The 26,717-nt window shown below is 44.2% G+C and overlaps 1 long non-coding RNA gene across 1 annotated transcript in view; it reads right to left on the bottom strand.

The window, feature by feature from the left end:
- LOC137853875 (uncharacterized) overlaps positions 1–26,717 on the bottom strand; it is a 170,365-nt gene that overhangs the window by 110,937 nt on the left and 32,711 nt on the right. The window contains exons 3-7 of the long non-coding RNA XR_011094781.1: positions 13,274–13,433; positions 10,755–11,873; positions 9,282–9,437; positions 6,737–6,825; positions 363–2,954 (exon numbers count right to left, since the gene is read on the bottom strand). This is a non-coding gene — a long non-coding RNA (uncharacterized lncRNA). The remainder of the gene's footprint in view (positions 1–362; positions 2,955–6,736; positions 6,826–9,281; positions 9,438–10,754; positions 11,874–13,273; positions 13,434–26,717) is intronic.

Genomic DNA, 26,717 nt, shown 5'->3' with positions numbered 1-26,717 from the left:
CACATTGTTCCCAAGCTTTTCAAAAGGAAATGATTAGTGTTATTAGCACAGCAGTCCTCTTTTTCAAAAGTAGCTCTAGCCAAGGTTAATGTTTAAGAAGGAATTAAATATTAACTCAAGGGAAAGCACAGAAGTCGTAATGGTTTCAGACCATACATCAGACTCGCAAAGAAATTTTGCTGTGAAAGCAAAAAAGGGCAAGTTTGGTTCCCAAAGCTAAAAATCATGGTCCTCCTGCCTCATCGCCATCATGGAAGGACAGCACTGCCTCTCTGCCTTTCACCCCGGGACAGGTAATTTTTCTCCTGCCTTTGGTTTAGCAATGACTCCTTAACAATAGAAGGTGGATCACAGTGACTTACCCTGCTGAGGAGGGCTGCAATTTGATTCCCAGCCTGAGATTTGCAGGTAAGATAAAGTGCAAAGGTGACTAAACACCACAACAAGCAAGGTCTAGCCCTGTGGCTTTGCCTGGAAGGGAAAACGGATTATTATTACAGCAGCAGATCTAGCAAGATCTGTTCCTTTTCTCCTGTTCCAGCTCCAGTACATGAAAATCTTTGCAGCTGTCTGAAGATGGTTTTATGGTGGCAAAATGACTTGTTGGATTAGTCCACAACATGCATTCTGCCCTGTTCTACAATAATCCCTTACTCTCTCTCCCATCTTCATGTTCTTGCTGCAAACTTATGAGCAGAGAACAAAGCCATGAATATTAACTAAATGCACCACTATAAATACACTTTTTTTTTTTTTTTTTTTTACTGCATGTCGTGCTGAACTTCCAAAATCATACTCTCATTAATATGAATGCTTGGTCCTAGATTCTCAGCAGGGCTATATCAACACTATACTTTTCATCTTCAAAGCATTTTAAAGATATTAACTAATTAATTCACTCAACCCCTTTGGGGGAAGCCAATTATCATCATCACGCTGTTCTTACATTTTTACAGATAGAGAAACTGAGGCAGAAAAGCAACTTATTCAGTGCCCCAGAGGAAAGGAGTGTGAGAAAGTTGTCAGGACTTGCTGACCCCGTCCTAAACCCAAGTTACTACTGGAGCTCATCTGCACTTCATCACTTGTCACTGCAGTGAGCGTACCCTCCCTCCATGCTCATGTAATCTTAAGGCAACTCTTCAATTCTCTAGTCATGGTAAGAAAGAAAAGAAGGGGGAAGAAAGGGAAGAAAAACAGGGGGAAAAGGGGGAAACAATGGAAAGAAAAAGAGAAAGGGAAAGAAAGAGAAACACCAAAATAAATTCATGAGGAAAGTGACAACTCGCTGAGGCCAACTCAGCCTCATGGGCTGTTTATTACAGCCTGAAAAAAGACTTGCACTTACTGGCTGTTATGTGAGCAAGCGAAAGAAAACTCCTCTTCCCCAGGAGAGCAAAGCAGTACAAAATGAAATCTCAATTCTGGAAGTATTTATTCCTGGGAATGGTGATGTATGTGGGCTGTCTGTGGTACTCCAAATGACTACTAACGTGTACAAATAGAAATCCTACACATTCTGGTTTGGAGGATGAAACTTCCATGGTTTTTGGTTGCTTGCTAAATAAGTGCCTCTGAGAAACCCAGAATTCTTGAAAATCTCCTCTCAAAGGCCTATCCCTCTTTCACCAGTGGATCCACATCACATTTTTCAAGTCTCTTTTATCCCTCCTAAATGAAATCAGCAAAATTCTATGGAACAGTTTCTGGCCTGCACTTCATCTTCTGGAAACCAGTACAAACTGTATCCTGAGAGATGTAAAACTAACCTGGGCCTTAAAAAGCTAATTTTTAAGAGTGAAAGGCTAAATAAGAGATGTTCATAAGGAACAACCCATACATAGCTTGGAAAGATGAGTCTATGGACACCAGGTTACCTGGAAGCATCATTGCTCTGTCCATGACGATCACAATAATAACATCTAACAATTCAACTGAATTCTCAAAATCCAAACAGTAATTTACAACAATGAGGTATTGGTGAAAAGGTCTCCAAGGTCTTATAGAAACGATGTGTATTTCATAGTCTTTTTCTCTTGGCTTCATTTTGTCATGTTTTACAGCTGTTCATCACTACCGGTTAACCTGTGTTATTATGACAAGAATATGAAATTGCTAGCATTTTAATCCATTGCATCACTGTATCTTTTTAAAATACTTTCTGCTCTCTGTAAACTGATCCATCTGCCTTCAGATGATGTTATCATGGACTTTTTGCTCATTCGATAACTTTGAGCCATAAGCACAACTCCTCCCCTGCGCCCATCCCTTCTCACACGTCTGTCCGTGCTGAGCAGCTCAGTTCCCCAGCTCCTTCCAACTCCTGCCCACAAAGTGGCCGTATCTGGCTTGGCTTATCCTCTCTATCATGTGGAGGATCTCATCTTCTTGTTCAGTTGCACAATTTCTTGCTGCAAGCTCTTTTTTACAGAAGGTGTCAGACATGCACACATCAGCCCGTTTTTCAGTACTGTACATTTTATTTGAAACACTTTGTGGTTTACTATCAGAAGTTTCCACGATACCTTCTCTTGTGGCTGATGGCTATTTTCTGCACAAATGGCTTCACTCCTTTGCTGTGTCCAGCCAGATCTGCAGCAAGACTGGCCGAGATAGGAGACCACAGATCTCTACAGCAGTACCAAGGGCAGCAGGGCCATCCCGACTGCTGCAGCCAAGCCTGCAGACAGGCACCCCAGGCTGCTGCTCCAGCCCCTGCCCTCTTCCGAGGGAAGCGCTGGGCTGAGGCAGGAGCAGGTACTTCCCCACCAACACTCTTCAGCAGCTCTTTGCAGAAAGTACAAAGTTGTCCAGTTCAGAGGCAGCATTTCCATTACAAATGTTCATAGGGCTTAACTTTAAAATTTCCTTGGGTGCTTACATCTCTGGTAGTCACTATGTTTGTGTTGCTCTCTCCACATAGGCCAGCATAACAGTACAGTGGGCAGAGAAAGCTGTCAAAAGAGAAACATACAAATATTTAATAGTCTCAGGAATCGAATGGTTCAACATACCTATACCCAAAATTTAGATTTCTCACAAAATATCTTTACTACTAAATATCCCTTTTCACTGTGAGCACTGGCTGAAGAACTCACGCTGCTGGGGTCAGGACATTTTAAGGTGGAAACAACATCCCACACGTGGCACTGCAAACAGCCACTGCTTTATCTCTGGTTCTGCTAAGGAGTTACTTCCCTGGCCTTCCCAACAGGTTGATAAGCCTGAGATCTTAATTTGAGACAGCTTCCACTCTTGTCTGTGTGAGAATACCATCAGTACCAGACCCCATACGTTACTAGATGTTATTGGCAGCACTTTGACTTTGATCTCAAATGCCATCCTCAACCATCTCTGTTTACTTGCTGATGCCCAGAATGTGGCAAGGTAGGTGTTTTCCTCATCCACTTGCCAGTACCCTCAGCATTCAGTGCCAAAGATAACTGCTTTTCATTTTTGCCACTGAAGAGACTGGTTCCTCAATTGCAGACACTTCATAGCAAGCTCCGAGGTGCTCAGCTTTGCACATCACAGCTTGGCTGGCTTCTCCATGATGACCACATGCCGATTCCCTTCATAGTCCTTTCAACTGGCAGCAGTGCCTTTTCTTCTCTCTATTTCTCTTTAGTTCACGTTTTTTTCCCCCTCTTTAAGCAGCAATTACTCGGTGGGGCAAGTGCTATAGCAGCCAAATTCTTTAATCTTTTTCCAGGTGCAGGGTGCCTGGAAGAAATCTCAGACCTTCAAAAACATTTTGATAATCTTTCAGCAGTTTTGCTGTAGGGATACCACAATATATGTCTGTTCAGACTGGATTTCTGGAGTACCTAGTGTCTCTATAACATGAAACACTTGTCTGTCCCATTCTGAGTATCACTAGGTTTCTGCATGTACTCGTATTGACTGCAAGCAGTGACTTTGTCAGTATGAATTTTGTCAGTGACTAATTTTTGTCAGCGACTTAGTCAGTACTAATTCCACTTTCATCTGGTAAAAGCTCCTCTTGGTGCTTTCCCTGTGTTTTATGCTGGCATAGTGGAATGAGGACAATCCATTATAAATATTTTAATATTTGCAGTGCTTGATTGCATTTTCACATTCTTCCCTTTAATAATGATTGCAATGCCTTTACTGATAACTCACCATCTATGTGGCATAGTTTCCTGTTTGCATGCAGCTGTCCTGGGCTGGTGTTGGACTGAGGTTTACAACCGCTTCACGCTATTATTCCGGAGTTAAAGCACTGTTTTGTATGTACATTAACATGTTTCCTTTTTTGTTTGCTCGCATATGCTAACAAACTTTCCAGTAACGATATTGTCTGCCACAATCGATGTAGGCCACGGTGTACTCAGAGCATTATTCAACACTCGCAGCATTGGTCCAAGGGGTCATGTAGGCAACTGAAAGCTACCTTAGCAGTTCTCCAAGCACCAAACTACCTAACCTGGTGCACTTCAGAGACGGTCTGATGGAGAAATAATTCTAATGCTGAGACTGCTAAATGCTTTTTTTCCCCAAAAAAATCTGCTTTGACAAGGCTCTCTGTATAATCTCTTACTGTACCAAACCATATTGGAGCACCAGAAAGAGATGGAAGACAAAAAGATATAACCCACTGGAGAAAAATATTAATAGGTCCTTTTGGTGGTAATACAGAATGTCTTCTCTGCCTTGGCAGTTCTATATGTAAAGGCCATAATCTGGCTGTGAAATACTATTTTACTTCCTGCATGCATGCACAAGACCATGTGAGAGAGGCAGCTGTGCATGTCTATCCTGAGCCTGGCCTGGAAAACTAGTAGCATCTTCACGGAGCCATCCTCAGAACCGCAGCATTTCTATATTCCTGTTTCAATTAATCTAACGGCAGATCTGTTTATCTGCCTTAAGTAGATAAGGAAGTGAAACCATTTGAGTAGAAAATGACCATAAACCACAAGAGAACATATTGTAAGAGTTATTGATAGCAACCCCAAAACTCCTTTCAGAGTGTGTTACAAAAGCTATGCACATACATACACAGCCATGCATTGGAGTTCAATGGGACTTTCTACCTGTGCTAGTAGAAGTAACAGACAAAAAGGAAGAGACATGCAAAGTTCAAAGTCTACGCTATCTGATAAGGCCTGTCAGAACTAAAACCAGGAGGCACTGCCAGAATTAAATTATTTCCTCAGGACAAGTCATGCATTCAGAATCAAGCAACATGGGTTGAACAGATAAAGCCCGTTTGTGTAGCATAATAGTGGATGGGCATACAGTTCACCAAAATAGTAAATATATACACTCTCTACAAACACGGGGCAAAACCACAGACACGGCAGACAACATAACATCCTCTCTGCTGAGACTTGAACAGCAACAAAGAAAAAAGCCGAAAAGCAACTGGCTGATAGATATCCTCCGAAAACTCTGCACCTCTAAAAGAAAGGAGTTAAAGCTGTCTACCCCTCTTGCAAAGAGGGATTACGCTTGCTCCAACATGAAATCACCTTCAAAGACTACCCAAGAATTTCTGTAATATCAAGGCATGAAAAAATAACATATAGCCCTCCCTAACTAGAAAAAGATTTTTTTTTACAGGTAAATGAGAGTTAGTCAAAACAAACAAACAATTCAAGCAGAGACAGAATAAGTGTCATATGTGTGAAGAGACAAATTTTAAGGGACTATCATATTTTATATGCAAACAGACTTCACTAATTACGCTGAATTTTCCTATCTTGATTGAGACGAAAGGGGTGTTGTAATAGACATCCCTGCAGGAGGGCTTTATGAACAAACAGGGCTGCATGTAGGAACTTGGAGCTCTCACATTTCAGAAAATCCCTGATAAGAACAGGAGCCTTCCTGGGTGAACTGTCTCAGTTCTTGCCCCCTTATTCACAAGCATGGAGCAGTTACAAGGATAGTGCTACCAACCCTGCAACCCGACCAAACAGCTCTCACAGACAGTTGCAATTATTAACTTAATCAGACTAACATATATTTTCCTGTGATAGGTGCTGGATCTCTTATTTTCTTCAAACATATAGCTACTGCCTTTCCCAGCTACATGCTTATTGGAGAAACAGTACAACAAGGGGAAAGGAGAAGGATTTACAGGTATTTGTCCAAAAAAACCCTGCAAATTCATGGTGTTGAAGGTTCCTTTTCATGAGCTTACTGCAAACATTCACAGCAATTTAGTTCCATCTTCAAGAAGGTTCCGCAAACACGGATAAAACTGCAGGTTCTTGTGCAAACATATATCCATTAATGAAGATATGCTAAAAGACTGGCACAAGTATTTGCATTGAGAGCATTTGCAGAGCTAATGTAAAAGCTTCTTGTGGTTTGGGAATTCCCAAGGCAGGCACCAAAAAATGAAAAATATATAACAAAAAAAAAGTACAGCACAGTGTGAGCAACCAATGGAGCTAAAGCAAATAGCAAATATTCAAATCATGTGCAAGTATACTCCAGACTCAGCTATGCTCCCTTTAACCGTTCACTGAACAAGATGAAAAGTTGGTTAGAAAAAAAATAATAATAGTAAATCAAAGAATGTCTGCATGGTATTTGTAAACAGAAAGGATACATCTGCCAAATGTATTTTTGCTGCAGTTAGCTCACTATTCCTCACAGATTCCTCACACTTCTACCTACAAGAGCCTCTGCTTGTTCTTTGCTTGGTTCCGCAGAGGAAAGGAGCACCAGGTTCAGGGAGTGAGGCTGGTACGCAGAGACAAACCTGTGCAGAAGGGCGCTGCAGAGATGGCCTTCAGCACCTCACAGTACACAAACACCGGAGAGCTTTTGTTGACTTTTCTCAAAATGCCCCTGTAAAACATGCAACCAACAGGAAAAAAAAAAAAAAGAGTGAAGGACAGGCAGCACAGATCATTGCTGCCCGCAGAGACCTTGGCAAGCATACTGCAAGACCAGGCACCCCTTTGTCCTCAGCACTGGGGAGCCACACACACTGTCGGCAGAGCAGTCAGCTTTGCAAACGCTCACCCCAGGTCAGCCATGGTGGCCAGTTCCCCTCCTGACTGCAGCTCTAGCCTTGCTCTCTTCTTCCTCCCTCCTCCTCCCAAACCAGGGGACCAGGGATGATTTAATGCAGGGCATTCCTGGTCAGCCGGAGAGGAGAGGAGAGGAGAGGAGAGGAGAGGAGAGGAGAGGAGAGGAGAGGAGAGGAGAGGAGAGGAGAGGAGAGGAGAGGAGAGGAGAGGAGAGGAGAGGAGAGGAGAGGAGAGGAGAGGAGAGGAGAGGAGAGGAGAGGAGAGGAGAGGAGAGGAGAGGAGAGGAGAGGAGAGGAGAGGAGAGGAGAGGAGAGGAGAGAATAGTTTCCACCCAGGCCTACCACTGAAGCCAACACATTGTGCAACCTCATCCTGAAAGGTTAGGGCAGCTCGGGATTCCTGGAGAAGTCATCTTTCGCTGCCAAGACATGCTTGTAGGAGGGACAGGGAATGAACTTTTGTCCTGCGTCTTGTGGACACATGAGGCTTGCTAAAACTGTCACCTGCTTATGACCTGCTGTCAGTAGTAGTTTCCGTAACAGAAGCAGCCACTTTTACTAACTGTTCAAAAGTAAAGTCAGGGCCAAAACAATCATAATATAACTTGAAATATTTTTCTGTTTAAAGTTATTTAAAAAAAAAAAAAAAAAAAAAAAAAAGAACCAACCAACGACTCTGTGTTTTTATTTGCCTTTAGATTAAACCAAAAGCTGGCCACATATTTTTAACCTCAGGCTTTGGTGGACTGACATGCCTGAACAGCCCTTCACAGTGTCAAGGCTGCAGATGCTGAGGTAACAGGAGAAGAGCAGAAAGTTGTAGCCCGTTGCTAAGAAAAGGCAGTCTCCGAGTCCCAGCCATGACCACTGCAGATATCCAATGTGGAGGAGAAGCTCCAGTGAAGGAGAGGACAGCCGGGCTTGTGCTGGGATCTTCAACAGCATTTGTAAATGCAGGGAGAAAAAGGGGGTTGGGGAGAAACGGAGACGAAGGGGTTACCACAGGGAAAGAACTAGGGGAAATTTCAGGGTATGCTTTAGCTGGCAAAGAAAGAAACGTATACACACACTGCTATTCACATACAGTGACCTACCCAGTCACACACACAGACAGAGTGAGTTACAAATTGCAAGAATTTAAAACAGTGGTCAAAAAAAACCAATTTGCTCATAATCCTTAGCAACAATTACATCCCCTTCCCCACGTGTCCAATAGTGGAAGTATTTGCAATAACCAAGCCCAACACTGATACCCAGCACAGAGCCGTGACACAAGAATAACGGGCTTGGGATGGAGCTGTGCGTCCTGCAGCAGTTACCATCCCTGGTCCCTCCCTGTTCTTCAAAACTTCTGGCTTGTGCCCAGCCAGCAAGGTCAGTCCAGAGGCAGTCAAGCAGGACAAGGTTAATGACACCGATTGCTGGTGTTGAAACAGCACCAGGAGAAACTATTTTAGAAGAAAATGCAGGTGGGAGAGAAAAGGAGTTCATCTGAAGGAGCCCCTCGTCCCATGGAAATGAATACACACACCCTTCCTGGTTGGGTCAGCTGAACTCAAATATCCTGCTCCTACTGAACTAAAACTTGTAAATATTTAAGCCAGATGGGACACCATACATATATATGTATGTTGTTTTTTTCCTCCCCAGCCCTCTGACCATGTGTGTTGATGCACCCCTGCCCCAGTTGCACAGAGAGCAGGTAACGCTCTCCTAGATATCTGCCAAAAAAAGGAACCAGCTCTGTTTACTGTTACCTGAGCTTGGGATTTCTCAGCTAAACAGACAACTGGCTTCCCTGCTTCCCTTCATGCTTTAACCGTATTTGATTTCACCACTTACAAAAATGTTTACATTCTGGAGGGGCGGGGGGAGAGAAGAAAATCAAAACTCATTAGACACATTTAAGTAGCAACATCTGTCCCCAGCAAGCGCAGCCCATCCACTTGGAAGCTCACAGGAGGGCAGCCCGGCTGTAGTGGAGCAGGAGGCTGAAGGATTGCACCCAAAGAGCTGTACACAAACTACAAATGACTCCAGTGTGCCGGGCTCCCAGGGCTGCAGCTGCGTTTGCTGCCCCGGCTTGCGCATGCCCCGCGCCCTGCCAGCAGCTCCCCCACGCTCAGCAGTCATCGCCAGCACCCAGGGATGCGCGCTGACGATGATTCACTTATAAAGCCAAAAGCATCGCACAATTAAACAAACAAGCCCATTTAACTAGTCATTAAAATGCATGCTTGTGAAACAGGACTCGGGCAGAATTAGCACCAACCTGAATGCTCAGCCCGGCCATGCTGCGCCGTCCTGATTCCTCTCGCACGCCGCCTCCTTGCCCCGGGTTTTGGCTCTCTGGAAGATGCCCATGCTGGTTACGAGCAAGCTCACCAAGCCAGCCACGTCCTGTCTGCATCACAAAACCAAACCAGACCTGAAAAGGGTTAAGGGGACAAGTAAATTCTTCTGCCACTATTAAAATACCAGCAATCTTTATACAGCTTCAGGCCACAGCTACAATGGGAAAAGAGCTTTATTCTTACCAGTCTGTGTTTTATAAGCAGCACAGTTTTGAATACATATTACACCTTTTTATCAGAGGGGACAAATCACATTCAAAGAAGCTTTTTAAAACGCGTATGTATACCCACATTGTTTTAAATACTGTTTTAGATAGGCTGAACTTTTTTAACCCACATTAATTAAAGCATGCCAGCTGACATATGTAAAAAATGCTCTGTTTTCATGGTCTAAACATAACCTGAAGCAGAACATGTCTTTAATATGCGTTCTGATGGTGGTTAAGCCCTGGCTGAGATCAAATCTGTAGGAGACAAAGGATTGTTCCAGGAACTTGGGGAAACTTCTGTCCTACAACCAAAGCTGTTCATTGAAGCAGAGTAGGTGGGTCGCCGCGTTTGGGGTTTGCTCTTTCTTTCTCTTATAACAATGCTGCAGTTACAAAGGTGGCTCAGCAGGTTCTCCTAATATCACAACCCATTCCCACTACCCACCCACTTTTTTAGCAAGCTTTTCATATGCTAAGTGACAGCAAATCAGATACAATCATCCTATCGGTGTTTCTCAGCATCTCCCTATATGACAGGCAGCCTCATAAAATATTGTCCTTGTGAGTGGCACGAATGCTTGGCTCAGCAGACTGTGCTACCAGACTCTTATTATTTTTTTTATTATTATTTCTAAAATACTTTTGCCTCCCTTCCAGAGACCTCAATCTGTGACGGACCGATGTGCATTTTTCACGCTTATTTTTCATGCTAATTTGCAGACAGGTCAGCAGCAGCTGCTCATACAAAGGTCATTTCCCCGCCTGTGGCCCAGTCTCCTGGGCAATGAAGACGTGTGTTTGTGTCTCCAGGTAGCTGCTAAACCTGCGTCTCTTCATGTGCTCTGATTCATGCAGGGAAAGGGCTTACCCTGCAACTTCTGCAGTAGCTCCCCAGGTTTCCCTCCCACACCTAGACCGGAGATTTTCACCCTTCCTGCCAGGACAGCCCAGCTGCTCACCAAGAGCAGTTCATCTGCCACAGCTGACAGCCCAGCACATGACAGCAAACCAGTGCGTGCAAGGGTGCAGCGTCAGTCCTCACCCTGAGCTAACCTGTCCCCATTTCTGCACCAAATGTTTCCAATGGGTGCTGCTTCTTCTGGGAGGGTGCATACAAAGGGTTACTGCAGCTAAAAGCTCTGACTTGGACGATAGAAATACCACACTTGCAAAACACCATACCTACATTATTTTGAGTAAGGAGTCAGGACACAAATCTCCCTTGAATCAGGTCACCTGGACATTTAGACCTCTGTAGGCAGAAGGTTTTATGTGCCATGGAAGCAATACAACAGCGTATGAATACTCAGTCTTTGCTGACCCCAGGCAGTTCGCCAAAATTGTTTCCACTAAGTGGAAAAATTGATGACAGCCTGTTCTCTCATTGATGCAATGTTTCTGTACAAAAAAAAAAAAAAAAATCATAATTCAAAGTCCTACTTTTTTCAAACAGAGAAAGACTCGACAAGAGATTGTTGCTTCGCCAAGCTTCAAGCCCTGTGCAGTGAGAACTTAACCCTAAAACCTCTCTCATTCTCTGCTGCTCTGTTTAAACAGGCTTTGGTAGCTATGTCTGGCTGGCGTTTATTGTTTCCCTCTGGCTCAGTTTCCCCAAGCAAAGCCCCATACAGCGTCTCCCCCTTTCTGCTCAGTGAACGGTGGCTGTTACTCCTGTTAGCTTCAACTGGGCGAGAGCCCTGCCTGCAAAAGCAGGGTGCTTTTCATGCTGCTTTCCCATTCTGGCCTGCAGGATTTGCCTGTCCCCTTCATCCCTGCTGTAAGGAAGCACAGCGTTTTCAAGCAATGCTCTGGGGTGGTCACCGCTGTCCAGAAGTCACACTATGATGTTAAAATATACAAATGCAAGCAATGTGGGTGGATCATCTCTGTGAGCTCCCTTCAAGCTTTGAAGAACCCAAGCATGGAGCAGAAAGAAGAGCTTGCTGCCCTACACCATGGGAAGGGGCTGTGGCCAGCGGGTACCGTCCTCCTCTCCATTTTCAAAGGGCAACCCGAGATCAAGAAAGTTAGAGGAAAAGCTCATGTTTTTCCTTCTGTAACCAGTGACAGACCTAGCTGGCCGCCACACTGAGCTGAGCTCTCACCGACACAGCCCAACGATGGGGGTTACGTCCTCCCAGTGCAGGGCTCGTGGCAGATCCTGCCCAAGCGCTCAGCATGCTGTGGGTACGGCGCTGCAGGATTTTCTTGCCTTTCTTCCTAGGCTTTTCTCGTCAGGTTACTCTTGCTCAACTACCTTCTCCTTGTAGCTGACTTGCACAACCTAACTATATTTTTTCCCTGTGGGGGGAAAGGCAACATTTCTATTTAAAAAAGAAGTCAAACTACACAGACTAACACAGGCATTCTGAAAAAGAGCAAAAGCGAAGCAAAATTTGAAATTCCCAGCCAATCAAAATTTCAAAATAGAGTGAATAATATCAAAGACAGAACTGAAGTAATTTCAAACCTTCAAAGGCTGACTGTAATGGTATGGAAATGGTTTTCAATCTCTCGTTCCAAATAAGGCTTATTTGAAATTAACACCTTTTTGTGAAGTGCTCGATGAATCAGCATTTTCCAGTGGAAAACCTTCCATCCAAAGATTTCCAACTCGTCCTACGGCTTTACTGAGCTTGACTTTCTTGCCTTTCCTGTACTATGTTTATTTTACCGTCCTTACATCATGTTTTGTCTCATTCTCGCAGTCGTCCTTTCTGTTTCTTCCCAGCTTGACAGGCCCAATATTTAAATAATGCTAATAAAACTCGATATAAAAGCAAAAGGCTACTAGAAGAAACGAACGGCTAGGCACAGGGCTCAGCACATTCCCCAGTCACATGGGTGTAAATCCCATAAGAGAGGAATGGCTACAACTGTCCCAATTAAGCCACTCACACTCTGCTGCTGAGTGAAGATGCATCTTGATTATTTTTACAAAGGAGCCCTTCCACTCAAGTAATTTTATATATTGATCACAGGAACTGAAGAGTACTTTTATTTATATTAGAATGAGAACCAGCTAGAATGCTGGTTGGTAGTGTACAGCTGTTGTACAAATCACACTGTAGGCAGACTGAGGCACTACTGTATGCTCAGGGAAGGAAGAGAAAGGGGAAAAGTGAAGCAGGAAGGGCTGAAAGAGGATCGATGGCAATCTAGAGAAAGAATTAAGTCTTGCGTATGTCAGGCCTGCACCTTCTTCACATAACTATGAATGTTCTGGTTCATCCGCCTGCATACAGATGAGCTTCTGCTTCTTTCCAAGATCCTGCTGAGACCTTGAGGTGCCTGACTCCTTGTGGCAGTAAGATCCCCAGCATCATTACCTGTTGTAACTTACAATTAATGGTAGCCAGCCCTGAGCAAGCTCAGGTCAAATTCAGCTCTGCCACATGTTAATAAGTGAGCAGTATTAGGCACAAGCAAGGGAGAACGACAACCCTGGAGACTGCTTTCTTCAAAAGCACTGCCACCGAGGCTGTAAAAGGAATTTCTGTGGCAGACAGAATAGAGCAATTGCCCGTATAACAATCACGCTGCAAGATTTTTGGCCTGATACGTAAAGTGAGACAATGGCAATCTGATCTCTGTCTTACAGAAGTTCTGATCTAGATGCGTGATTTCACAAGCTGCTTTACGGTAGCAGTTCCCTGAGCTTTACGGAGTCCCACTAAAGACAACAGATCTTCATAATTCACCTGGAGCCCACAGAGGGAAGCATAGCCCAGCGGCATGGTGGCCTTCGGCCAAAGGATGCATTTCTAGTAAAAGCCTGCAGCCATCCATCTTCCGCCCAGTCTGATACCCGGATTAGCCATCCAAAGGAACACGTGCATACCAAATAACTGCAGTGAACAACTGAAAGTGGCAAAAACATGGTAAGTAGTAACCAAGACTCTTCTAGCTTGTTCTTTAATGTTAAATTAATGTTAAATTAATTTGAGTAACATGCTGCTAAAGTAGTCTTACCTTTAGGAATGCTGTAAAAAGTGAGTTCCCTCGTGTATCCAGACCTAATGGGACCATTATTGGCCAAGTCTGGAGATCTGGAGAGGCTTGACATTGATAGATGTAAGAGGATCAGCACAGTACATCAACATAAAAGCTAAATATGTTTTACAGCTTTTTGTTTTCTAACCAGCAGGGAATGTGAATTCTCACAGAGATCATATAGATCTGTAACTCGTCAGCAAAAGACAGCCTCTGGAAGCTGAAAGAAGAATACGCAGACCAGAAGAGATCAGCAAGCTCTTGAGCAGAGGGGTAAAAAAGTATCACTAGAATAACAGCTTGGATTGGCATAGCACTCCATCACCTGAGCTTCCTTACCACAGCTGATGTCTTTATAATCACCAAAAGCATCACCCATCTCTCACAAAAACAGCCAAGTTCCTCCAGCCCGCGTAACGGAGCAGCTCACAGCAGGACGTGGCTACGGCCCATCGTACCCCTCTTATGACACAAGTGACAAATGTTCCAAGCAGGAATCCATCAGGATATCCATGCTAGCATTCCTAGTGGTCTGGTCCTTGCCAGAGGCTCTTTAATGAATGCTAGTTTTCACTATTTAAATCTGATGTTTCAGTCAAAAAGTAAAAGGGAAAAAAAAAAAAGGCAAAAAAACAGCATTTTTCAAAAGCAAGAAGTGAAAAACGCCAGCTGATGAGTATTAAATACGGTCAGAACTGCTTTCCAAAAGTCTGTTTTGATAAAACCACAATTTCTTCTTAAAATTCAATTAATGCTAGGGAAAGTCCCACAGGAAAAAGTATTTAAAATTTAATTGAGGAAACTTAAGAAATGTCATTTAAAATCCCATTATATGACCTTTTATGTTTCTCACCATTATAACATTGCCTACAATATGAGCACAGAATAGCTGAATTACTCTTTTTTTTTTTTTCTGCCCCAGAAATCCAGTTATGGTTTCAATTCATCTATTGATTGAAATAACATTCCTTTCCTAATTCAAGATACCACACACGTTTGCAGCTGAAACACCTCGATGATATTTTGAACATCTAACAGACAAAATCTAAGAAATTAAAGCTTTGGGAAAATGAAGGTGAATGAGGAAGTCACAAAAGCAGTAATTTTAATCTCGACTTCAGACCAGCAGCAAATTTCAAAGCAGCAAGATTCTTCACAAAACATCTCATACATTTGACTGGTTCCACAAGACAGTACTTTTATTGTTTTTAGGGAAAAGCTGCCTGTTGCCGAGCAAAACAACCTTATTTTCTACGTGAGTTGTCTTGAAGAAAGATTTGCTTCAGTGATGGCCATTCCACACCCACTTAGCCTCAGGAAGACTGGTCAGACTATACCACCTATGGAAAAGTAACCTGCATCTGTGTGCATCCTCTTAGCTCTTACCTCTGTGAATCAGCAGATGAAACAGTGCCTGGCTAAAGGACTCCTTTCTTATCTTTCATCCTGTGACGTGAACAAAGACTTTTTATTGAAATCATGTTGAGCCAACTGGGGGAGTCATAAAATTGAGACACATCTCTGTGTATGCCCAGGAATGCAAAGCTGGTTACAGTACAACCATAACCACAACCATATAAACACAACTTGCCATTTGAGGGTACACTTGTGCTCAACTCTCCCTTTGCATGTTGGTAGGATGCTGGGGAGACATGATTGCTGACAGAAGCAGCAGCCTCACTATTAAAAAGGGCATTGGTGCAAGGAAACATTGCTGGTTTCCTAGCGGTGGGAAGTGAGCGAAGACTGTTCCTGAGAGATGAAAAAGTCCAGCTGTAGGTTAGCAAGGAAAGAACAGAAAGAAAGGGGTGGGTCACCCTCATAATTTAACTTCATGTTCTGCACCCCCAAACTTATTGAAGGTCATAAAGTAAGTAAAGTTTCTCTAATCTATACTATCCCACAGAACACTCTTCCCAGCATGTGGATTTCCATGGAGATGGTACGAAACTATATTACATATATATTGTGTCTAATTACACACAAAAGTGGGGTGGGCTAACAAGGAAAACACTTTTTTTTTTTTTTTTCTTTTTTGTGTAACGTCCTGGACTATTAAAACATAGACATTTTGTTAATTATGGCTGTGTAAGGGGACTTTTTCTGTGTGTGTGTGTGTGCACGCACGCCTTGCCCTAAATCTCCTACAGACATGTTTATAGAAGGAAGGATAAATATTTTTCCATAGCTTCATGGAAAATTACTATGAGAAACCTTGGAGGAACACAGCTGTGGGGTCCTTCATTACCTCAGCACGAGCAGGGCCTTCTTACTCACTGACATTTCATTGTGCTTTGCTGGGTACGTGCTCCCAGGTGTATGCTCAACCCTTCTGAAACACCACACCAAAAGGATCAATATTTTTCCTTCCAGTTAGTATTTTTGAGAGAGCCATCAAGGAGAGCATTACTTTCTCACTCAACAGACCACATACTGATTCCCAGACTTATGCCCAATTTTATAATAAGAGACAAGGGGTCAAGGGAGATGCCCTAAGCCAGTACCCAGACACACACAGCCCTTCTACATCCTCATTTAACTCCAGAAACCCAACAGCATCCTAGTATTTCACCTCCCTGTGCTCCACGCTCTGAGTTCAGGCAGATATTTTTGTCTTACACCTTGTCCCAAACTGCAAAAATAACACCTTACTCCTCAGAGGTGGTTGCATTTTTGCAGCATGTTGAAAACCGCTCTGGTGCTTCTCAGTAAATCTGCTAAAGATGCTGGGGATTCTCTGCAATGAAAGGCTCTTTATAGATGTAAAATATAGTGTAAACAAAAACCATGCAGTAAAAAAAAAAAATAAAAAAGGGCAACCAAAAACACACACACAGAAACTGGGCATTTCTCACCGCCCCCCAGTTCATTGCCTCTGATCCCTCAGATGAGACTGACCAAGACTGGCATGAAGCTGATGGCCAAGCTGTAGAAATAAGGAAACAGGAAAAAATAAAACAAAATCAGGATAAGAAAACATTTATTATTAAGGGCTCACTGCCTACTAAACAGTTGCTAACAGATAAAAACACCCTTCACACCAAAAGACACTCAATCCACTGTTTCTTCATACCAGCTTTGTCAGTGCACATGTCAAAACAGCTGGCTGAATAATTAGAAGGATAGTGGGGTTTATATATTAAATTTTTATAGTGTGAATATTTTCATTCTGTATAAATATTGGTTTAAAGAGAAAACCGGAAGCTTCAATATACCAGACAGGCCAGCGATTCTAGGAGTGAATAAGACTTTGATACCCAGGTCTTAATACCAGTAGCCTTCTTTAGCATCTTTGTATGTGTTTGCTGATACATCAGCCCACCTCGCGAAAATTCTGCATATTAATCATATTTCCTCAGTAATCTTCCAGTTCTGAGTTGTCCTGTTGACAGTGACATGCTGAATTTGAGAGACTGATGCTAATAAATAGAAAACTTTTTTCACAGATTTCATACTAAGCGGAGAACTGGCCTCTTTCTCTTCAAGATGACTGCATAAAATTCCTATGAACTCCATCCAAGTTAAAGGTGCTCAAGGTCAGAGGGAAGAAGTTGGTGACACTCTATACAAAGTGATAATTTTTTTCTTTGGGACTTTGAGGATGCTCAGTTTCAAATGGCTCCTCTTGAAAAAGAAATTTAGAATCACTCCTGTCATTCCTTCCCTTTTTAGCATCTAAAACAAATCAGGAATGTAAAACCAAGAAAAACTGGTTTGTATTGTTTTTCAATGCAATTATTAACAGTTTTCTGAAAAAGCAAGCATTCTTTTGCTCTCTCTCTCACCCCTTGAAAAAAAGAAAAATCTTTTAGTTTTAAAAAATATAATTTCTGGAAAGAACAAAACTTCCACTGACTCAAGTTAATTGCAAGGAAAGGAAGTAGGGCTGGCCAATTGCCTTCCCACCCACTGCCCAAATTCTAAGGTATTTGTAGAGGAAATAACTTGGCCCTAGAAGGCACAATCCGTTAAGTCAATAAGGTTGCACTGACTTTACTGGAGTTTAGACTAGCTCCTGCATGAGAAAAGGACAGCAATTAAGCACCCAGATGGTCAGACGTGTCCCTGCAAACGTAGCCAAAGTTCAGGGATTTGGTTTACCCACTCGAAAACAACACACTTGATCTATCTGCTGAAACGTAGTTCTGTGCACATCGCTGCCATTCCACGGCCTCCTGAGATCCCTCCACCTCAGGGTTCCCCCAGGGCACACGTAGGGGCCAGGCCTCCACCTCCCCACACCACCCATCCTGTTCCCCAACACCTCCCACGCCACAGGCACACCTTGCTCTCCCCTACTGCCCAGTGGGAGCCAGGCAAACCTGCCTTCTCCTCATCCTCCTCCTCCTCCTAGCCACACGGAGAACAACTCCCTCACTGTGCTTCATGCTGGAAAGGCAACATGTGAAGGGGGCTGGGGAAGCCCCAGGCACCCCTCTGAGAGAAACCACAGCCTGACCTAGCAAAGGCAGCAGAGGCACTTGGGGCTGGGCATCCCGCCTGGCCCCGGGTTTTCCCCTTGTTGAAAGCTCTTCTGACTCTGCCCCAGATCAGCAGTGCACCAGAGGCTATTGAAACTTCATTGCTGGTCAGAAACCGCCGACAGATGTAACCACCAAGCACACGTGCGTGGGCACACCACCAGCAACGGAGGCCCTGGCTTGCACCGAGCCAGCAGACGTAGCTAGGAGCTTCTGCTTCCTCCTCTTCCTCACCCGCCTGCAGCAGCTGGTGACTGCAGCCTGCTGCTGAGTTTCCTCAGCTGGGCAGCAGCGCTTCGCGCTATCGCTCCTGCTTCTCTCATCCTATATAAATAGCAGGCAGCATTAAAATGATAAGATTGTCAGGGAGAAGGAAAAAAATGTTTTCTCTAGAGCCTCCCGTTTCAGGCCTGTAATTGAGAAAAGCAAACACATATTACATTACTGTGATTAGTATTGAGTGAAACAAGCTCCCGTCTTCTGTTTCATCTAAGTCTCTTCACGGAAGGCTGAAGATAAGCTGGTTTCTGCCTACAGAATAGGCTTGGGTGGCTTTTTTCTACAAGCAGCTAGTCAGTCCACACCCTCACTAGAGGTCAAATTAATACATTAAAAGAAAAGAAAAAAAGGGGGAGGAAAAAAAAGCTTTCTACATGTGCTGTCAGTACTTATCTTTGCAGCAGAGCTGTGCTGAGTGCTGCGAAGCCCTTCTGCTAATAGCGCCGTGAGGCACAGATCAAGAGCCTGCCCCTTCCCTCGCCGAGCTCTCCCGACGCCGGCAGCTCGTAGCCTCCAGCGCTTTGATGGTCTGGAGCTCCAGCTACGGGAGGGAAGTGAGCATTTAAGGCCTGGACTCTGCTAACGAGCTCACCGCCGTAATTTATTACCAGCACAGTCCTATTATAGCCATCAATGGCGAGCGCTGTTGCTTTATTTGAGGCCCTTCATGAAATGGCGCAGTTGCAAAACCCCCTCAGATGATCCCAGGGCCTTCCCTTCTCCACAGGCTTTGGTCCACCCTCACGCCCTGAGTGCTACCCACATCCCACCCCTGCCTTCCTCACCCCGTGGGTGCCAGCGCTGCCCCTGAGACAGGTGGCTTGCCACCGAACTTCGATGTCTTCACGGGGAGCTTGCTGACTGTCTGGCCAGCCATTTTATGGCCTGGGGTGCGCACCAAGGCCAGCCCAGCCCCTGCCAAAACCACCCGAAGCCCCTGCAAGTAGATCCCCTGCTTCTCCTCGTGAGACAGGGAATTGTTTCCACAAGCATCTTGCAGTTCAAGGGATGGCTTTCCATCTCCCCAGCCTGTGGCATCTCAAGTGGCTCAGAATTACCTACATGAATTTATTTATTTACTGGCAAAAATAGCCTTCTGAACTGGAAATGTCTGCCAACATTTTTTTTTTAATCTTTGAAAGACTTGTTTTCCTAACCAAACAAAGAAATACCCAAAGAATTCAGTTGCATTAGTCACTACGCATAACAGTTCTGTCTGTTAGCAACTTTCTTTTTTTTTTTTAATATTTTCTTCTTCTTCTCCACGGCTAAGAAAAAAATGAGAAAAATTAAAAAAAAGGAAAAATAGTGAGGAGAACGCAAAAGGTATTCATTAAATTAGTTTTAATTTGTGCACCGCAGATTTCTTCCTGGCATTGCACATGTGCAGCTCCGTCTACGCTCTGTGGCATTCAGAGGAGGGGAAGACGCTGAGCACGCTGCAGCCCGGGCTGTTTAATGAGGCTGTGGTTGCAGCCACAGCTGAGCTTGGTCTAACAGCTACTGTTGACTAAAGGGGTAATCCTCCCTGCTTGTGATTCCTCCTGCCTCTCTGCACCAGCTCCCCTGCTTGCAAGCAAACTTCCCGGAGCCAGCTCAGCTCACTAAACCAGGGGAAAAGAATAAATTCAGCCTGCCAAACATATATATACATGTATATATATATTTTTTTCTTCATAAGTGAACTGATCAGCCAGGTGCTGCTGCCTGTGCAAGCAAGGGGCAGGACCAGAGCTGTGGGGTGAGAGGGAAGAGGGAACACATCCCTTGCAGTGGCAAGAAGCTGCTCCATTGACACACCTGCAGCATGGCTGAGAAACCCTTGACAGTCCGCTGATGAAGGCTGAGCCACCACTGCTTGCCCAGAAGCAGCTGAGATGCACGCATCCCATTCCAACTCCAGCTTTACTGCAGTTTCCAGTGGAAAAGAAGTGAGAAACAGCTGTGAGAGCAATGTCTTCAACTCTCCCACTCCATTTCTTAGCCTACTCCATGTCCCAGCACTGCCGGGGCGCTCAAAGCTTGCTAAATCCAGCACGTCAACAGAGAGATCCCAGGCTGCAGACATGCACTGTGATTTATTGTTTCTGTGCAACTTAATTAGAGGTATTTGGAGAAAGTCTTCAGAGGAAAGAAAAAAAGACCACAGTTGGCTCTTTGCAATATTTTTAACACTGTTTGCCAGAGGAAGAGGTTACGGTTGTGTGGTGTACCCGCCGCACAGGGCCAAGCGGCAGCGCGGAGCAGCGAGCAGCACTCCCAGCTCAGGGCGGGCTAGGCAAGGGGAAGCCCTCAGATGGGATGTCCCTCGGACTGGGACAAATGGCTGCAAGAATCCCCAAGTCAGAAGCAAAGCCACCGCCAGCACCTTCACTGGGCAGAGCTTCTCCTGCTTTCTGTGGGGGGAAAAAATAATCAGCCTTAGTGCCAGGAGAAATTAAAGTTGCCAGCAACACAACCACCAGTGAGAGTGGTCCTACTTGAGTAGGACCCGCAGAAGGCAGGTGGGCATTTTCAATGTGCCGTTTCACTCGGGGTGCAACCAAAGTATCTCCCAGAGATGCCTGCCTACTCCCCTTTCTTCATCTTTTCTGGCAATGCATAACCAACAATACCTTCCCTGATCCATAAAACAAACGAGCAGTTGAAGCACTGTACAGCACAATGGGAATAGCAAGGTTGAAGCTCTCTGTCCTCTGTCTCCCACCTGCAGGGACGTGCCCCAGTGCCCAGGCTGGAGGCTCTCCAAAGGCAGAGGGAAGGTTTCTGCACTTCCTTCCTAATTAAGCCACTTTACCTTATGTAGAACAACATTCATTGGGCTGGGGAAGGAGCAACACTGAGTCACGTCATCTGCCCTCGTGGCTGAGGTATGCAGGAGAAGGGCTTCTGTTCCCTGCCTAAGCACTCCTGCCAAAGCATCCTCTGGACTGGAAGCAGGAACTCAAGTCCTCCCCTTTATAAATCACAATGGATGAGAAACTGGGGCAAGCGCCCTGGCCATTAAGCAGCCTCATAAAGGGGGCACTGCTGCTTTTTCCTCTGCCTGCGTTTCCAGAGCAGCAGCCACAAAAGCGCCGGGAGCAGAGCGCAGCGCTGGCAGCACGCTGCAAGCAGGGCCACGGGGCCAGGCCGGGCTGGTTCACCCTGCCGAGACCAAGAAATATCTGGGCAGAAATGCACGTGCAGAAAAGAGCTTCTGGTGCCCGGGGAGGCATGGAATCAAGGCTCCAGGCAAGCAGAAATATTCATGATTACAATTTTAGACTGCTACCCAGAGCTGCTCCTAGCTTCTGGCCCTGTCTCCCTAGGGCTGCCTAGACAGTGACTTTTTTTTCCCCATGTATCTTTTGCACATCCAGGAAAGAGACTGTGTTATCTACGAACAAAACATAATATATTCTAATATCCTAGCAGCTGGCCTTGGGACATAATCTGTAGGGCTCTTGTCTCTTATGGCCTAGTTTACGGTCAGCTTCCCAGAAACATTTGCATGCTTGGGTAAAGTTGAGTACAACAATTAATTTCCAATTTAAACTAATCAGAAACATTTAGTCCGAGGCAAATTTAATGAAAGACAAAACAGGCTCCAGGACAGTCAGCAAAAAACAGCATGAACTTCTGAAATATCATGTAGTTAATACTGTCCGCAACAATTTATTTAAAGACGTAAAACAAGAAATAGCGTATTCATTATCAGCAAAAAAACCCTTCTCATTTAACTGTAGCCAATACTTCAGAGCACAGAAGCGCCTTCAGGATTGTCGTTATCTGGTTAGAAAATATTTTCCTAACTATAGCTTATTTCCCATTTCACTGAAGTCCTTAGCTTTCTAAATAGCCTTTCTGGATTTCAGAAGGGAAAAGGAGGGATGACTGACCAAGATTAAAGGTCTCAATCTTTTTGCTCCTCAAAATATTCCTCTCATTTTCCTAGGAATAAGTGAACTCAGAGTTAAATTTCCAAAGACCGGCCCTTTCTGCCAGCAAAAAGAAGTTGTTTGCCAGGCTGTCTTTGGAACATCAGCAACACCACCACGATCAAACATTTGGGAAGGAAATTGGCCCATCTATAAAGGATTTGGCCAGGACACAGAGAGCTCAGCTCTGCAAGCGGCTGTTCTCCTCTTCTTTACGATAGCAGCAAGGTGTGAAGCAGATACAGGGGAGTTCACAGCTCCCTGAAGTGTGATGGTTCTCACATCTACCAGGCCCGATGCTGACGCTGCATACATCTGTTACCAGATTTTAGACCACATAACAGTGTCATGGAAGGCATAACAGTAACAACGAGGAAAAACTGTCCTTAAATTTTCTGAAGCTGTTTGGAATATAAGCCCTGTCATGCTGTTACAGTAAAATACCATAGTGAATAACTTCACCGCACTGTGGTGAAAATTGCATTCCCTAGTGCAGTATTAAGCCAAATGCCTTTTATCAGAGTAGCAATTAGGAAACTTTTATACTGGTTTAACAGTAGTAGTAAGCCTGGGGCTCCCATGATGCAAAAGATGTGACTTTTTGAATTACGGTTGTTGAAATTTTTTCCTGAAAGACATAAAAGGACAGATTTTCATCTGCCGTATGAGTATAGCTCCTGTACAAAGCTAGGCAAAGTTTATACTAAGAATATATCCCAATGTCTCCAATCTGTCCGAATTAGCACAATGTACCATTTTCATTAAATGATTTTACCGTAAAAGTGATTAAATTGTCTAATAATGCAACAAACTGCCCTAGCAATTAAAACAGTGCAAGATTTCTCCTTTGTTCCCTTCTGAACTAAAAATATCATGTGATGTTTCTGCTGTGACCAAGATCTTCCTTTAGATGTGTTTTACTGTCTATTTACTGCCTTTCTCTTTGAAGGGGTGAGCCCTGTTCCTGCTGAAGCCCACGGTCAGATTGCTATTAACTGCAGTGAAATTTAGACCAGATCCTTCTCAGCCTACATTACCTGCTAGCTCATTAGGAGACCTCAGATTGTGTACCAAATTCACATAAATTGCAAGAAATTGCAGATGCTTTATGTCATATGAGGGTAGGTTATGTAGAGAATAAACACGTGTGAATTTAAGCAGTGGTAATAATTAAAAGTAGAATGCATAAAAACTTTAAGACTATAGTGATGCTAGCACATATCCAACATACCATGAATTTGGCTGCTTAATGTCACCATAGTTTGGCCATCCCTCTCTGCTGGATTTACACAGCAGACCTTCGGCGAAGCAGTCACTGGCTACGTCTGTGAAGCTAGTGGGTGTAATAACTGTCTCCCATTCAGAACCAGCATAAAAAAAAAGCACCGAGACTACTTTATGAGATAGATAACCAAAACTGCAGAAGCCGCCACCCAAAACACGCGCCATGTGCAGGGCTGGAGCGGGAGTTGGGCTGTGCTGTGGTGGCCCTGGGGGTTTCTGGAGGGTTTGAGAATTACTGCTTGGAACTGCGTGCGTGTAGGAGATAAGCAGCAGAAAGTACCACACAGGAGCAGAAAGAAGGCGGCAAGAGCACGTCAGATACAGCCAAAGAGGCACTTGCCCGGGAATACTGAGAGGGAAATGACATTTCCACAAGAAAGCAGGCAGGAACCGTGAGAAAAGTCACTTTCCATGAGCACAGTGGGGCTCACACAGCAGGAGTAACTGGATTTTATGTACATCCTCTACAAAAATAATCAGTACTCAAACATATTTGACTATATCATCAACAAAGAGGCAACCCATGAAAGCCTCAACACTGGCTAGCCAGGAAGTAAAACAGCTTTAATAATAGTAATAAATAAATAAATAAACAGCTCTTGCTCCAATAACCCCAAACCTTTACTGAGAAAGAGCAGAGTCCAGGCCAGCAAGGACAGTTGGGTTGGATCTTGGTTGGCAGCCTCACAGCTATCTTTGTTCTCCAGACCCTTGAAAAGCACTTGCAAAAGTCTCCGTGGGCTACATTTGTCGGTCACCACAGCCACAGACCAACCTGGCAGACACAGGGCTGGGCACCAGTGCCCAGTTCTTCTGTAGATCAAGTTTAGAAGAAACCTTCCACATGGAAGGATTTTTAATGAGGTTCCCTAGCCTAAGTCAGCGCCTACAGGGGAGCAGGAGCCAAAGCACAACAAATAGGACCATCATCCAGAAAGAGATTTCACTAAAAGTCTTTGTCTAGGCACTGGGGTGAAGATGACAGGCCAGAAAGAGTTGCCAGAATTAGGGCAAAGTTGTTCTTGCCAGGAACTGAGGTTTCTGTGAGTAGCACTTGCTTTCAGCAACACCCAGAATAGCAATCTGCACGTTCAGGGCAGCTCCTTTGTCAGGAGGACCCGGAGAAAATACAAAGCCGCAGGAAGGAGACAGGTTTACCCAGCTCTGTACGTGGACTCTGGTGTGTCCCGGTCACTCCTGCATCCCCAGGAGCCGCCTTTCAGCTCCTTTCCCCTTTCTCCTCCTCATGTCCTGCTGCTTCAGTTCCCATTTTATGAAACTGAAAACTTGGCTTTGCTGTTTGGGCTCCCCATGACCAACCATAACCACAGCCTACCTTTGTTCCAGGGCTTGTTCCCCCCTTGCTGTCAAAGGGACACTACCTGAAGCAACGAGACAAGTTACTTAGGAGACAGAAAAGCGATTGTCCTGCTGCTGTGCAACACCAGAAACGAACTCCAGTAACTCCAGTCAGCCTTTGCTAGAATAAAAGTTGGTAACAAAGCAAAGCTTAGATCAGCAGACTCCCTCAGCACATTTATTAAGCATGTGTTTAAGCATTCAGCTAAAACAGGGACAAAGGTGCCATAGTATCAGCTAAGGAAGCGGCTTTTTTTCCTCATTTTGTCCATTTGGAAAAAAAAGCACGATTGGAGCTAGATTTCCTATGTTGCACAATAATTGAAATTTTCATGGAGAATTCCAGAGCAAATTGTTAGCAGACTCTACTGCCACAAGCTTGTCAGCATTTTTTGGTTGTTTAAATTCAGTTCAAAATTGTGTTCCATCTTTGTGCTGTTTTGTAATTTTTGCGTCATATAGTCTGGTCATCTGGGGAGCCTCTCATCTGAGATTTTTTATTTTTTATTTTTGGAAGTAAATAGGATTTTCCCCCTTCACTATTCCAGGAAACAGAAAAATTTCCCAAACCCATAATTAAGGAAAAGTCAGAAAGAGTTCAAATTTTATGAGGGAAGCAAATAAGCTGTTAAGTATTAAAAACACTGTGAAATTCAGCTTATGAAGTTCTTGATCTTTTTCTAGAAGAAAAACCACAGCCTGATAGGGTTTCTTTTTCATGAAAATATATTTCACCCAAAGAACTTCAGGTAGCTTTTAAGTAGACTTACAATTAAAGATACGGAATATAAAAGTTTTGTGCTTGATTTTACTCCTCCTCCCTTCTATCTGCAATCATCTTATCTGAGGGTAGACTTCTCCTTGAAGCTTTGGGTTCTCGTCCATTTGAAGTGGAGATGTAGTCTTCCCCCCTCTGGGCTGTGCCGACCCTTCACATTATCATGCCTCGTTTGTTTGTTTTCCTGTTTGTGCATCGGTGCCCAAGCAAGGTCTTCTAAGGAAAATGGGGAGGCAGACTGAGAGCCAGCAGAAGGAGCATCACAATAGCTCCCATGTGGGATCATTTCTCGCAGAAGAATCCTGAGACTTCAGTTAGTCTCAGGACCCTATTGTGTTAAGCAACATACATGCCTACAGTAAGCACGCTTACATTGTTTCAGTACATTTTCCATGTTAGCAATGGATTTCTGTAAAGGTCATTGGATCCAAGCCAGTCACCACTGGGAATATAAATTGTGTATTCTTAATATTGAATCATAAAGACCAGAGGGGAAAAAAGAAAAAAAAAAAAAAAAGTGAGAGAGATTTGCAACTTTCTTCTCTTTCCAACCGATCTTGCTATTTCTCTTTATAACATCAATATTACGGCCTCTTCTGTAACGCCTACCATGCAGCAATCTCAGAATATTAGACGTGTTCTTCAACTACTGTCCTTTTTTTAGACTGAAGAAATCAAAGACCAGAAAAGCTAAATGATGTGCATAAACCCATTTACATATACCAGGAGGCAGAGAAGTAATTCAAGAATAAGTGCTCGATATGCCCCCAAAACATATGAAAACAGCTTTTGCCCTCTGATACAACTCAAGAGGTGCCAGGAGATATCCTGGCCTCCACCACTGGGAGCAGGACTTCAGTCGAGTTGCCATTTCATAACCAGTAGGGTCTTCTGCTGTTTCTGTATATCCCTGACTGCCTCCGTAGCAAGCATTTTCTTGGTGGTTCCATCTATTTCTTGCGTATCACCTACATCGCAGAGGTTTGCAGGCACCCCCTTTCGGTTTTCCTCCTATTGGTGAAAATCAGCATTTAGGCAAAGGCTAAAGACC

Source organism: Anas acuta, chromosome 3, assembly GCF_963932015.1.
Source record: "Anas acuta chromosome 3, bAnaAcu1.1, whole genome shotgun sequence".
NCBI classification, from domain to species: domain Eukaryota; kingdom Metazoa; phylum Chordata; class Aves; order Anseriformes; family Anatidae; genus Anas; species Anas acuta.
The sequence above is the reverse complement of the archived record's forward strand: the minus strand, read 5'-3'. Positions and strand labels throughout refer to the sequence as shown.